Source organism: Aethalodelphis obliquidens, unplaced genomic scaffold (genome assembly GCF_003676395.1).
Source record: "Aethalodelphis obliquidens isolate GAN/ISIS:26980383/991018 unplaced genomic scaffold, ASM367639v1 scaffold24, whole genome shotgun sequence".
In the NCBI taxonomy this organism is placed as follows: domain Eukaryota; kingdom Metazoa; phylum Chordata; class Mammalia; order Artiodactyla; family Delphinidae; genus Aethalodelphis; species Aethalodelphis obliquidens.
In genome coordinates, this window is record NW_020837968.1 from 4,435,544 (window position 1) to 4,449,300 (window position 13,757).

Sequence of the window (13,757 nt, forward strand, 5' to 3'; positions counted from 1 at the left end):
ACAAATCAAACGTGATTTTAAACAATTTCAAATATAAGCGATTTTGAATAGGGCAGTTCTAAACATTCAGCTTAAAGAAATATTGAAAAATCTCCCTCTGACGATTTGGTTTACATATTGGTGATTGGTTTTAATTGTAATAAATTATTTCAGCCCCAGACTAGACAGTAAGAAAGACAACACAGATGGCAGGAGACAGGAGATTGTGCAGATGAACAATATTTTTGATGTCCTGAAAGGATTACTCATTTTACACCTGGGAAAATGACTAAGGATTTTAAAGATCTCTTTTCCCAAGAATAGCAAGAAGAATTGCCTTTAAAAGAGCCATGCGGAAGGCAGGGATTTTAGGATTTCTCCACTGAAATCCCAAGGGGAAAAAGGACACTAGGCACAGTCTTCTAAAAGTTATAATGCAGGTACAAAAAATCACGTCTTAGATTAACACAGCCTCCCATGAGTGGGAGTCAATGTCTTTAGTGATTACAATTGCAAACAGTTTACTCTGTCAGATAAATGCATTTTGACAGGGTGAGGTGCACAACGAATTTTTCCTTTGGGTGGCTCCTTAACTTGTCCTGATAGGTCTGAAATAGGAAGGAAATGAGAATTGTCACATAAAGACTGAATGGCTCAAATGTAGTCAGTATGTTTCCTCCTAAAATACTTCCAGATTCATAAACTCTTTTGAAGTACGAGAATATTCCAAAGGGTCCTTTCTTCATGTCCAATCCAGACTGAATTGAGAACATCCTAGAAGGAAACACTGATTCTTTTTTGGGAGGAAAAAGACATCTATTGTTGATTCATCAGTTAATCTATTCTTTCAATCAACAGCTATCTAGTGAGAACTTACTATCTACCAGCCATTTTTCTAGTGCTGGAAGATACAGTAGTGGGTAATAGACAATACCTCTGCCTTCTTTTGGCTTAGTTGAGGTGACTGGATGCTTGATGAGAGAAAGACAACTGGGTTGTTGCCAGTTTCTGACTTTAATAAATTGTGTTGCTATAAAAATCCTTGTATGCAGCTTTTGGTTAACATATATATACATCTCTTTGGGGATTATAATTAGGAGGAAATGTTCAGGATTGTGGAGAAGATGTATGTTTTTAGCTCTAGTCAAAGGAAAGATGTTCAGAAATTTCCTCTTCAGTGATGTCACATTGGTAGCTTGAAATTGGCTATCAGGGGAGTATTTACATCACAGGCAATACTACAAATCAGCAGACCCCCAGCCCCGCCCAACACTCCCCTGAGAATCAGGTGTTCAGTATTTACTGGCATTCCACTAGCTTTAGTAGCTATTTTCTTACAGTTTTCCAAATTTGTATTTACCAGTTTTCCAATTTATACTCCCATAAACAATACAGAATTCATGTTGTTCTACATTCTCACCAACATATATGATCTCGATTTTAGTTTTAGCCATCCTGGTGGGTATGTAGTAGAATGTCAGTTTGAGTTTAATGACACTTGGAAAAGTTTTGAGTTATTTAAATTAGCCTGCTATCTGGATTTGTGAACCTAGACGTAACTTTTGTGGGCAGACGCTTCTCAATGAAAAAAGGAAAAGTTGAACAAATCATTGAACAAACAAAATTACCTGAAACTCATGCTAGAGGAGAAATGCTTTTCTTCTACAGAAGGTTAGAAATGCTCCTTAAGCTTAGATGTTGTCATTCATTTAGTGAGATTTAAAACTTCATTTTAAACTTTCTCACTACTTCTTTTGCTTAGAAACTTCTGGATTTTGATATCAAATGAAAGCTACAAATGCCCATTTTAAATAAAGACATGGTGTGATGTCAATATAAAAGACGAATTTCTTCTTTACTCCTACTTGTGTGGTCCAGTGGGATGACAGATGACCTGAACAACAGTGAGCTACTGGCAACCGCATTACATTGCGGTTGCCAAACCACGGGACATCAACTTTTTCATGGGTTTTTCTGGGGGAGAGGGGACTTTTCAGCCTGTGTTACTGCTGCAAGCAGCCTTCTAACTGGTGATTTGTGGTGATTGCTCCAGCTGCTTTAGCTTTAGCTAAGTTATATGTTCTTCCACACGAAGCAACTGACTGATGGTAGCAGAATTTAAAATAACTCAGTGCATTTGGATTTGAAAAGTTAAAAACTCTTTTAAACTGAAACAGCATTTGCTACTATATTTGAAAATGATCTATCTATCCAGTTGGACAAACACAGCATATGCTTTGTGTTACATCTCCTATTATTTCTTTCTTAATTTAGTAATGGAAAGTAAGTGAGGGGATATAGGAATATATAAATATACACATTTTCAAAGAAGGGACACATTCGACAAAGCACTGGGGATATTATATCCAAGAAGGAATTTGAATGCCATACTGATATGAAAAGTGGAAGTGGCATGGATGGAAAAATAAGTTCCAAGACCCTGGTAATATAATAAAAAGATACTGAGGAAAAACGTATGGAAAACTATATGTAGCGATTCTGGATCTTGCCACTTTCGGTGGGGGGCACCTTTAATTTATCTTTTGTCCTAAAACGTTTTGCTTATCACATTATGTTGTATAAATAAAACTGCAGGACAACTCTGTTAAAAAAAAACACAAAACCTCTATTGACTTGGCTGTGCCGTCTTTGCAAACACTTGTGTATTTAGGAAAGTAAATTATTTACATGGAATTCTTAGGGATTTTAAAGCAGATGGGATGTGTCAATGGTTTGAATCTAGAAACAGATTCAGGAGCTAAAGTGTTAATGAACATGAAGGCATAGCTCAGAGATTCTGAGGTTAAGAGGAGGTGAGGGTGGTAGAGGACAGTGTTTTCGAAGCTTCTACCAGTAATTACACACCTTGACCTGTGTCCACACAACCTTTTTTCCTATCTTGTCTCTCAATCTTTCACTTGTGCTCTGGGCCCCATCCATGCTTCTCATCAACAACTCCTCTCCCCTGGACCAATCCCTATCAGAATACAAACATGCTCTGATCTTTCCTGTCTTTGGGAAAGAAAACCCAAACCTTCTAAGTTTCCTCCACCAATCTCCCCCTCTTAGCTGAATTTGAGCGAAACAGAGATGTGTCTTTTTCCCTGCTGGCTGTCTCTCCTACTCATCCTAGCGGGGGTCGATATTGACTCTTCTGTACTATTTTCCTGAAATTAGCTATAGCGAGCGACACCCATTACATTGTGGTTGCCAAACCACAGGACATCTTCTGCCCTTATTTTCCTCTGCTTTCTCCACAAGATAGCACAAAAGGCCCTCATGGTCTGACCCCTATGTCTTTCTCCAGTTCATCTTTGTTCTCTCCTCTTTGATCACCAGGCTCCAGCCACACTTGTTTTGTCTTAGATCTTTGAACAAGTCTGGCTCTTTCCCTCCTCAGAGCCTATACGCTGCTTTCGTCTTGGCAGGAGAGAGCTTCTCTCCACTCTGTGCATGATAAGTTCTCACTCTTAGGTCTGAGCTTTAATGCCGTCTTCTTAGAGATGCTTCCCTGACCATTTTATTTAAACTCATCCCCCTAACTCTTCTCTCTCTTAGCTACTTGTTTCTAGGTGGCACTTACAATTTACTTTATATACTCGTGTATTTATAGTCATGTGCTTACTTCTCATTTTCACTATCTTCCTTACTAGAATATAAACTCCATAAAGACAGGAACCATATCTATGCATTGTTCACAGTGGTATCTTTGTTACCTAGAACTGTGCTAGGGATTATCTATGAATGAGTAAAACTGGAACGAAATTAATTACAGTTTATATTATTACTATCATTCCAACAAATAGGTCTTGTTTTGAATTCAAATATTTAAATGAAAGATGGTATTCTCAACTCAAATTTTTTTAAAGTTTCATTTTTCTGGGCTTCCCTGGTGGCGCAGTGGTTGAGAGTCCACCTTCCGATGCAGGGGACACGGGTTCGTGCCCCGGTCCGGGAAGATCCCACATGCCGCGGAGCGCCTGCGCCCGTGAGCCATGGCCGCAGAGCCCGCGCGTCCGGAGCCTGTGCTCCGCAACGGGAGAGGCCGCAACAGTGAGAGGCCCACGTACCGCAAAAAAAAAAAGTTTCATTTTTCTTATATATGATACTTCTATAAATAAATTGTCTTTTCACTGAATTTTCATCCAAAAAATTGGGGTAACATTTAAAAAGCTTTGGATTTCATCGTAACACCCCACTTGACTGAATCTGAGTGCATTCAATTTAAATTAAGTAAAAGTGTGCACATTTATACACTATGAAAGATGCTAAAATCCCCTCACTCTCAAATCCACTCCTCTCCACTTGGTGACTTTGAGTTCTGCCTTTCTTCCGAGCTTTAACGTCACATGATTTGGGTCACTCCCCTAAGTCTTCTTAGCTTGCAATTCCCGGTGTAACTGCAGCCAGAAGTTCAGGGTAATTTGAATGCTTTTGACAGGAATAGCTTTGGATAATCTTTTATTAATGTAATTAGCTTGGCTTAATTAAGGGTCAAATCTGAGGGGCTTTTCCAACCATTGCTATTCTATATTCTGCTTTAAATGCTTTTAGTCTTTCCCAGGGTAGTTCCATTCCAGGACGGATAAATCCCAGCAGGATGTTCTGATCTGGTTCTGTCCCCAGAACACACAAACGGATAAATTCAACTTCAGCTCCACAGTCCTGGTGTTTTTGACTTCATCTTTTCCAAGCCTGCATTGTAGAGACATTGCTTCTGTCCTGTTTTCATTTTATTCTCTCAGCCCCTTATTTTCTCTCTCTCTCTTTTTAAGCGCTAAAATCAAAACTTTATCTTCAAAAGCTTTTGATAACTACATAATATGTCCAGGAAGAGAGGAAGACTCCGACTGGGACACAGGGATTTTCCATTACTCCTCTCCTTCGGCACAGAAATTCTTAAAAAAGAGCTTCTTATCAATTAGAACTTTTAGTAAGCGTAGACAGTTACAGGATAGGAAACACATGAAAGAGTCGTCATTGATAGGGGAAGAACCTGGGCCGCTGAGAAAAGGAGGGCAGGTTGAAAGACCATTGAGAACAAGAGTTTGAGAGCGGCAAATTAATAGGAACACTTGGAATAGAAGAGAAGGTGAATTGCTGTGTTGACGTAAATAATGAACATGTAATATACTCATTCTTAGAGTTTCTTTGTCTTCATTTTAGTCCTACCATATACCTATGACACTGCGGACCATGTGCAGATTTGGTGGAGGACTTTCTTATTCACGGGGAGAAAAAAAATGTATGATCCTGATGAAATACTCCTTGCCTTCATGTCTTTTCCCCTCCAATTCATATTGTACCACGATTACTAAAACATGCCTTTCATCACGTCACTTTACTATTTGAGAATCTATAATGGTTCCTGTTGTTTCTTGTATAAAGTTTAGCCATATCATCCCGTACTTTAATCACGTCTAGCATTATTTCCCACTGCTTTCCAAATATACTCTTTGCTATCTCCCTTACTCGGGACTATTTCTTGGCTTTGTATTTTTAAATTCATTTCTTTGTCACACACATACGTTTAATAGCAACAATAAGATCACTGGTAACCTACAGTGAATGACACAAATATAAATAAGCTATGTTTAATAATTTAGTGGGGGGTAAAAGTCCTAAAACTACACAAATAACTATTTTCATGTAGTTCTTTGCCTGGAAGATCTTTCTTTTATTATCATAAAATAATTATCTTTCTTTTATTATCTTTCTTTTATTATCATTATAATGTGAATTCATAGTGTTCACAGTTTTTAATCCTTTATGTTGTATGGTCTGTGATGATGCTTCTCAAGCTTCCATATGGGTAAGAATCATCTGGAGAACCTAAAAAAGAAGAAATTTCTGGACCTTACTTCTGAGGATTCTGGGTCAACATGTGTGGGTTGGGAACCTAGAATCTGGATTTCTAACAGGTTCCCAGGTGATGCTGATGCTAAGGGTGCAGGGGCCATACTTTGAGTCACTCTAGTTTATCCAATGACACTAAGAGGTAGATGGTGTTATCTCCAATATTCAAGTGGGAGAAAGATGCTCAAAGAAGCACAGTTGACTAATCAATGATCCTATGACTGATAAATGACAACACGGGGACACAGGTACCCTGAGCTGTGATCAAGTGTTACATTCCAACAATTCTGAACTATTTCTACTGCATCCTACTGCCTAGGCACAGTTTACACAGCTTGGAAAACTTAACTCTTATTCAGCTAGGCAAAAAAGTAAAGACTTTTGTTTGTGATCATTTTATCATTTATGATACTTACTGCCTACATCAGTAGTTCTCAGAGGGCAATTCACAGAACCTGTAGGCTATGGAAATCCTTTCTGGGTGTCTTAAAGGGCAAAGCTCTAATAATAATACTAAATAATATATAATAGTACTAAAATATTATTTGACTTTTTCATAAGGCTGACACTTGCAAGCATGGTGGAAAAAAATGGTGAGTAAAACTACTGGCACCTAAGCATGAATACAGGCAGGGGTACCAAACTGTACTAGTAGTCGTCTTTTTAATTGCCTACACTGTGGTTAAAAAATGCCGGGTATGCCTAAGAATATCTTTATAAAGCAGTAAAGATTATTAATTTTATTAAATCTTGACCCTTGAGTGCATGTCATTTTAACATTCTGTGTGTCAAAATGGGAAATGGGCATAAAATAATTTGTGCTCCACTCATAGAAAGAGACAGTAGATTGGTAGATGCCAAGGATGGGGGGGATGGATGGGGGAAATGGGTGAAGGTGGTCAAAAGGTACATGCTTCCAGTTATAAGATGAATAAATTGTGGGGAGGTAATGTACAGCGTGATGATAACGATAGTAGTTAACGACACTGTATTCTATATGAATAATTTGTGGGGGGGTAACGTACAGCCTGGTGACTGTAGTTGACGACACTGTATTCTATATGAATAAGTTGCTAAGAGAGTAGATCTTAAAAGTTCTCATCACACACACACACATTTTGTAAGTATGTGAGGTGATGGATGTGTTAACTAACCTTATTTTGGTAATCATTTTACAATATATACATGTATTAAATTATTACACTGTACACCTTAAACTTATACAATGTTATATGTCAATTTGTTTCAGTGAAGCTGGAAAAACATAAAATACTTTGGTTGCATACTGAAGTATGATGGTTGTCTCGAAGAAAAGTACTTATGTGTGTTTGAGTTACCAGCAGAACTAGCTGCTTTTTTCATGGAGCATCCTTTTCACTTGCAGGAACAACTGTCAGGCAAACTAGAGCTATTCTGATTTATTAGGCAGGCATATTCTTGAAAATATATGAAATGAGTATCATTTTAAGAAGCAATTGACATTGTTCACAATGAAAAAATTTGAGGTTTTACACAAAAATTAGAAATTTAGAAAATTTGTATTCATGATCATTAGCTATAGTTTGCCAATACCTAAAGATTTTTCTAATGAGACTGGTAGTGATATTAATGAATGTCATCTTTTGAAACTGAGTAATGAAATGAGTCAGCATTTGGAAGATCTGCATAGCTCAGTGAACCAGTACTTTTCAAGTGACTAACGCATTATGTTACCAAATCATGCACAGTTCTTGAAAAGGTCCATTCAAAGTACAAGATAGACCAATGACTTCTAGTGTAACAGAACAGAAAAAGTTCATGGATATGATTTCCAATTTCACATTTTGGTGTTGTGTCAAAGAAGAATAACCACAATTATCTGAAAAGGCTATTAAAATACTTCTTCCTTTTCTAACAATGTATCTGTGTGAGGGCACATTTTTACCCCTACATTTCCAAACAACATATCACAACAAACTGCATATAGAAGAAGATATAAGGAATGAACTGAATTCTATTAAAGCCAGAAGTTAAAGAGAATTGAAAAAGTGTTCAACAATGACACTCTTCTCGCTGATGTATTTTGTTTTGGAAAATGTAGTTGTTTTAAAATAAAAATATGTTATTTATCACATACAGTTGGTTTATTATTGTTATTTTAAGTCAGTCAGTAAACAAATATTTTAAGCTCTTAATTGTTTTTTAATTTGACAAATATCATTAACTGAAACCTAAGAGTATAATGAGGTTTTTAGACGAAAACATTTGAGAATTGCTAGCCAATTCTATGAATTTTGGTCATTAATTACACTCAATATGTTAGTAACAGGAAAGTAGAAATATCCTAACTTAAAAAAAAATCACTTAGATTTAGTCTTTGTGAAAATTAAAAGGAATTTTTGGTTGTAATGATAATTGCCTAGAATAAAGAATCTATTATGTAAAATACTTTTAATCATTTTTAAATTTGTCTTTTTAAATTAATAATACAAACACATAAATTTAAAAAATAAAATTATAATTTGAGTCCTGTCCTAATCTTTACTACTCCCAACTGCATTTTTAAAGAAATTTAGTTAATTTTATTATGATATATACTTGTAATAAAATCCTATGCAGCCATTAATGTTCTTCCTGTAGGAAAAAAAAAAAGGCAATTAGGTAACAAGTATTTTGCCTATGTTTTCCTCTAAGAGTTTTATAGTGTCCGGTCTTACATTTAGGTCTTTAATCCATTTGGAGTTTATTTTTGTGCATGGTGTTAAGGAGTGTTCTAATTTAATTCTTTTACCTGTAGCTGTCCAGTTTTCCCAGCACCACTTATTGAAGAGGCTGTCTTTTCTCAATTGTACATTCTTGCCTCCTTTGTCATAGATTAGCTGACCATAGGTGCGTGGGTTTATCTCTGGACTTTCTATCCTGTTCTATTGATCTTTCTGTTTTTGTGCCAGTACCATACTGTTTTGATCACTGTAGCTTTGCAGTATAGTCTGAAGTCAGGGAGTCTGATTCCTCCAGCTCCGTTTTTCTTTCTCAAAAATCTTCAACAGAATACTGGCAAACTGAATCCAAAAACATATTAAAAGGATCATACACCAAGATCAAGTGGGATTTACCCCAGGGATGCAAGTGTTCTTCAAAATATGTAGATCAGTGTGATACACCACATTAACAAACTGAAGAATAAAAACCATATGATCATCTCAATAGATACAGAAAAAGCTTTTCACAAAGTTTCACAACACCCATTTATGATAAAAACTCTACAGAAGTGGGCATAGAGGGAACATATCTCAACATAATAAAGGCCATATATGACAAACCCACAGCAAACATCCGTCTCAACTGTGAAAAACTGAAAACATTTCCAATAAGATCAAGAACAAGACAAGGATGTCCACTCTCTCCCCTTTTATTCAACATAGTTTTGGAAGCCCTAGCCACAACAATCAGAGAAGAAAAAGAAATGAAAGGAATCCAAATTGGAAGAGAAGAAGTAAAACTGTCACTGTTTGCAGATGACATGATACTACCCATAGAAAATCATAAAGATGCTACCAGAAAACTACTAGAGCTCATCAATGAATTTGGCAAAGTTGCAGGTAAAGTTGTAATTTTATACAAAATTAATACACAGATATCTCTTGCATTCTTATACACTAACAACAAAAGATCAGAAAGAAAAATTAAGAAAACAATCCCATTTATCTTCACATCAAAAAGAATAAAATACCTAGGAATAAACCTACCTGAGGAGGCAAAAGATCTGTACTCAGAAAACTATAAGATACTGATGTAAGAAATCAAAGATGACACAAACAGATGGAGGGATATAACACATTCTTGGATTGGAAGAATTAATATTGTCAAAATGACTCTACTACCCTAAGTAATCTACAGATTCAATGCAATCCCTATCAAATTACCAATGGCATTTTTCACAGAATTAGACCAAATAACCAACCCCTCAGGGAAAAACACATGAAAGGGTCTGCTTTCTGAGGAACCCAGGTTAAGACTCTCTGTATTTCTAAATAACTTGTTCAAACTTATATCTCCTGATTTTTCACTTTAAGACATTATGAATTGACTTTTTCATGAAAGATGAGGACCTAGTGGTTTTACATTTTCATTCACCACCCAATATATTTTCCCCCACTATCCCCTCTATATGTTCCATATGAATATCAGTGTTTATATTATTATAATTACCAAAATATAATTCATAGATGAGTCATATAGTATATTAGAATATATTTCTTTTCTTTTTAGTTACTTAATTTTTATGTACCTATAACTAATTAAACCCCACATTCTCTGATAGAACATTAAAACTAATTTCAATAGAGTCAAACACACCAAGGAATCTATTAGCTCAATTTGTGTGTGTGTGTGTGTGTGTGTGTGTGTGTGTGTGTGTGTGTGTAGGCTCATCCTTTCTGGAAACCTTCATATCCTCTTGCTCAAGTCAGAACTTGCTCTCTAGGTTTGCTGCTCAGCTGTCAGACTGGAGTATATTTTCACCATCATTATTAGAACTCATTTCACCCTTGTTTCTTAGATACTCTGTTTTCTGAATTTTATGTTGTCATCTTTCTTGGATTCTTCTCTTGCTTTTGTAGAACATATTTCCAGTAACTTCCTGAGAAAGTATCTGGGAGGTAAATCTTTTGAGATTGCACAAGTCTGCATAAGTCTATCTACATTTACATGTTGATGGTCTGGCTAGGTATAGACTCCTAGGTTGACCATGCAGAATTACGTAGGCTTTCCTCCATCATCTTTCTATATTCCTCTTGAGGAATTTGATGGCATTCTGACTACTGGTTCTTTGTAAGTGACTATTTTTCTCTCTCTGCAAGCTTTTAGAATCTGCTCTTTACCTCAGGTGATTTGAAATATGAGGGTATGCCTTAGTGTGTGACTAGCTGTCTACCAAAATCCGTTCTTCCCTTCCATGTATAGAGTTGAAGCTGCAAAGAGGCTGATAGACGAGAAACCTCACTTTCCAGTTCTTTGTGAAACTAAGTGTGGCCATATGACTAATTCTCACTAATGTATATGTTAGCAGAAGTGATGTGTGCTGTTTGGGGGCCAAGGCTTTTATGAAATAGGTGTGCTTTCCCTTTGATATTTCTTTCCTTTCCCATAGGCTGGATGCAGATGGCAGTGGTGAACTAGGGGATGGCAGAGCCACCAAATGGAATGACCATGGATGCCTGAATCATCCCATGGAGTAGACCTCCTCCCCCTCCTTGGCCTCCTATGTGACTGAGATATAAACTTCTATGTGTTTGAGCCATTATATACAAGGCTCAGAAACATCTACAGATGGTCCTTGACTTATGGTTCAACTTATGATTTTTTGACTTTACAATGCTGTGAAAGCGATACGCATTCATTAGAAACTGTACTTCGAATTTTGAATTTTGATCTTTCTCCAGGTTAGTGATATGTGGTACAATCCTCTCTTGTGATGCTGGGCAGTGGCAGCCATGGGTCCCAGTCAGACATGCAGTCACGAGGGTGATTAGCCAATACACTTACAGCCATTCTGCTCTTCACTTTTGGTACAGTATTCAATCAACTACATGAGGTACTCAACACTTCATTAAAAATAGGCTTTGTGTTAGATGATTTTGCCCAACTGTAAGCTAATGTAAGTGTTCTGAGCCCTTTAAGGTAGGCAAGGCTAAGTTGTGATGTTTGGTAGGTTAAGTGTATTAAATGCATTTTAGATTTACAATATTTTCACCTTAGGATGGGTTTATCGTGAGCCTAACCTCATCGTTAAGTCAAGGAAGATCTGTATGTATATTCAGTCCAAAGCTCTTCCTGGGCTACTCATTCTTCATGAAAAAACTTTCTGTTAATTTCCCTGGAAAGTAACATTAAACTTTAAGATACTAAATTCTTCACTTAATCTATAGAATGTATTGCTCATATAAGTTGGAAACAAACTATGTGAATCAGATCCATCACTAAATTAATTGCTTAAGCTCTCCTGCCAGTTGGAAAAACCTCACTCCTGGACCTAGTTTTCCTCCTACCTGACCTACTTTTCCTCCTAATTCAAATTAAAGAAGAAAAATGTTGGCTGTAGTGGATTAGAACCCAAAACACAACTTGTCTTTGTATTGTTCCACACAAATGTCTTTTCTATTAATTCACATTAAGTTACTTGAGGCAGAAGCTATGTTACAAACTTCTTTTGCGTACCCTATCACCCCTCCAGGAGTAGTTTTTGAAGTTTTTTTCTATCCCATCAGTAACAGAATCTCCTGTCAAATATGCACACTTATTGAATCAGAATATCTGTGGAAGGGCCTTGGAATCAGACTTTTAAGGGTCATCCAAGGTGATTCTCATTGCTATAAAATTTGAAACCCACTGCCTTACGGGGTGCTAGGTAGTTTAGATACTTTTGAATCTTTGTTTAATTAAGTTAACATTAATCCTAAAATATATACCACTGAAATTTATTTATGTAAAAAGAATTATGACAATTAATAATCATTAGGCTTTGATAAGCAGAGTCTCCCATGATGCCTAAGTAATGATTTATATAGCTTCAGAGAAAATTCTTCAAAAATTGGGGCAGGAGGCTTCCGGGAAGATGGCGGAAGAGTAAGACGCGGAGATAACCTTCTTACCCACAGATACACCAGAAATACATCTACACGTGGAACAACTCCTACAGAACACCTACTGAACGCTGCCAGAAGACCTCAGACCTCCCTAAAGGCAATAAACTCCCCACGTACCTGGGTAGGGCAAAAGAAAAAACAGAGACAAAAGAATAGGGACGGTACCTGCAACAGTGGGAGGGAGCCGTGAAGGAGGAACGGTTTCCACACACTAGGAGCCCCTTCGCGGCTGGAGACTGCGGGTGGCGAAGGGGGAAAGCTTCGGTGCCACGGAGGAGAGCGCAGCCACAGGGGTGCGGAGGGCACAGCGGAGAGATTCCCACACAGAGGGTCAGGCCCGACCGGCACTCACCAGCCCGAGAGGCTTCTCTGCTCACCCGCCGGGGCGGGCGGGGCTGGGAGCTGAGGCTCGGGCTTTGCGCCGGGAGAGGACTGGGGTTGGCAGCGTGAACACAGCCTGCAGGGGGTTAGTGCACCACGGCTGGCCGGGAGGGAGTCCGGGGAAAAGTCTGGACCTGCTGAAGAGGCAAGAGACTTTTTCTTCCTTCTTTGTTTCCTGGTGCGCGAGGAGAGGGGATTCAGAGCGCTGCTTAAAGGAGCTCCAGAAACAGGCGCGAGCCGCGGCTAAAACCGTGGACCCCAGAGACAGGCATGAGACGCTAAGGCTGCTGCTGCCGCCACCAAGAAGCCTGTATGTGAGCACAGGTCACTCTCCACACCCCGCTTCCGGGAGCCTGTGCAGCCCGCCACTGCCAGGGTCCCGGGATCCAGGGACAACTTCTCCGGAAGAACGCACGGTGCGCCTCAGGCTGCTGCAACGTCACGCCGGCCTCTGCCGCTGCAGGCCCGCCCCGCACGCCGTGCCCCTCCCTCCCCCTGGCGTGAGTGAGCCAGAGCTCCCGAATCAGCGGCTCCTTTAACCCCGTCCTGTCTGAGCGAAGAACAGACGCCCCCCGACGACCTACATGCAGAGGCAGGGCCAAATCCAAAGCTGAGTCCCTGGGAGCTGTGAGAACAAAGAAGAGAAAGGGAAATCTCTCCCAGCAGCCTCAGAAGCAGCAGATTAAAGCTCCACAATCAATTTGATGTACCCTGCATCTGTGGAATACATGAATAGACAAGGAATCATCCCAAATTAAGGAAATGGACTTTGAGAACAAGATTTATGATTTTTTCCCCTTTTCCTCTTTTTGTGAGTGTGTATGTGTATGCTTCTGTGTGAGATTTTGTCTGTATAGCTTTGCTTCCACCATTTGTCCTAGGGATCTATCTGCCCGTTTTTTTTTTTTTTTTTTT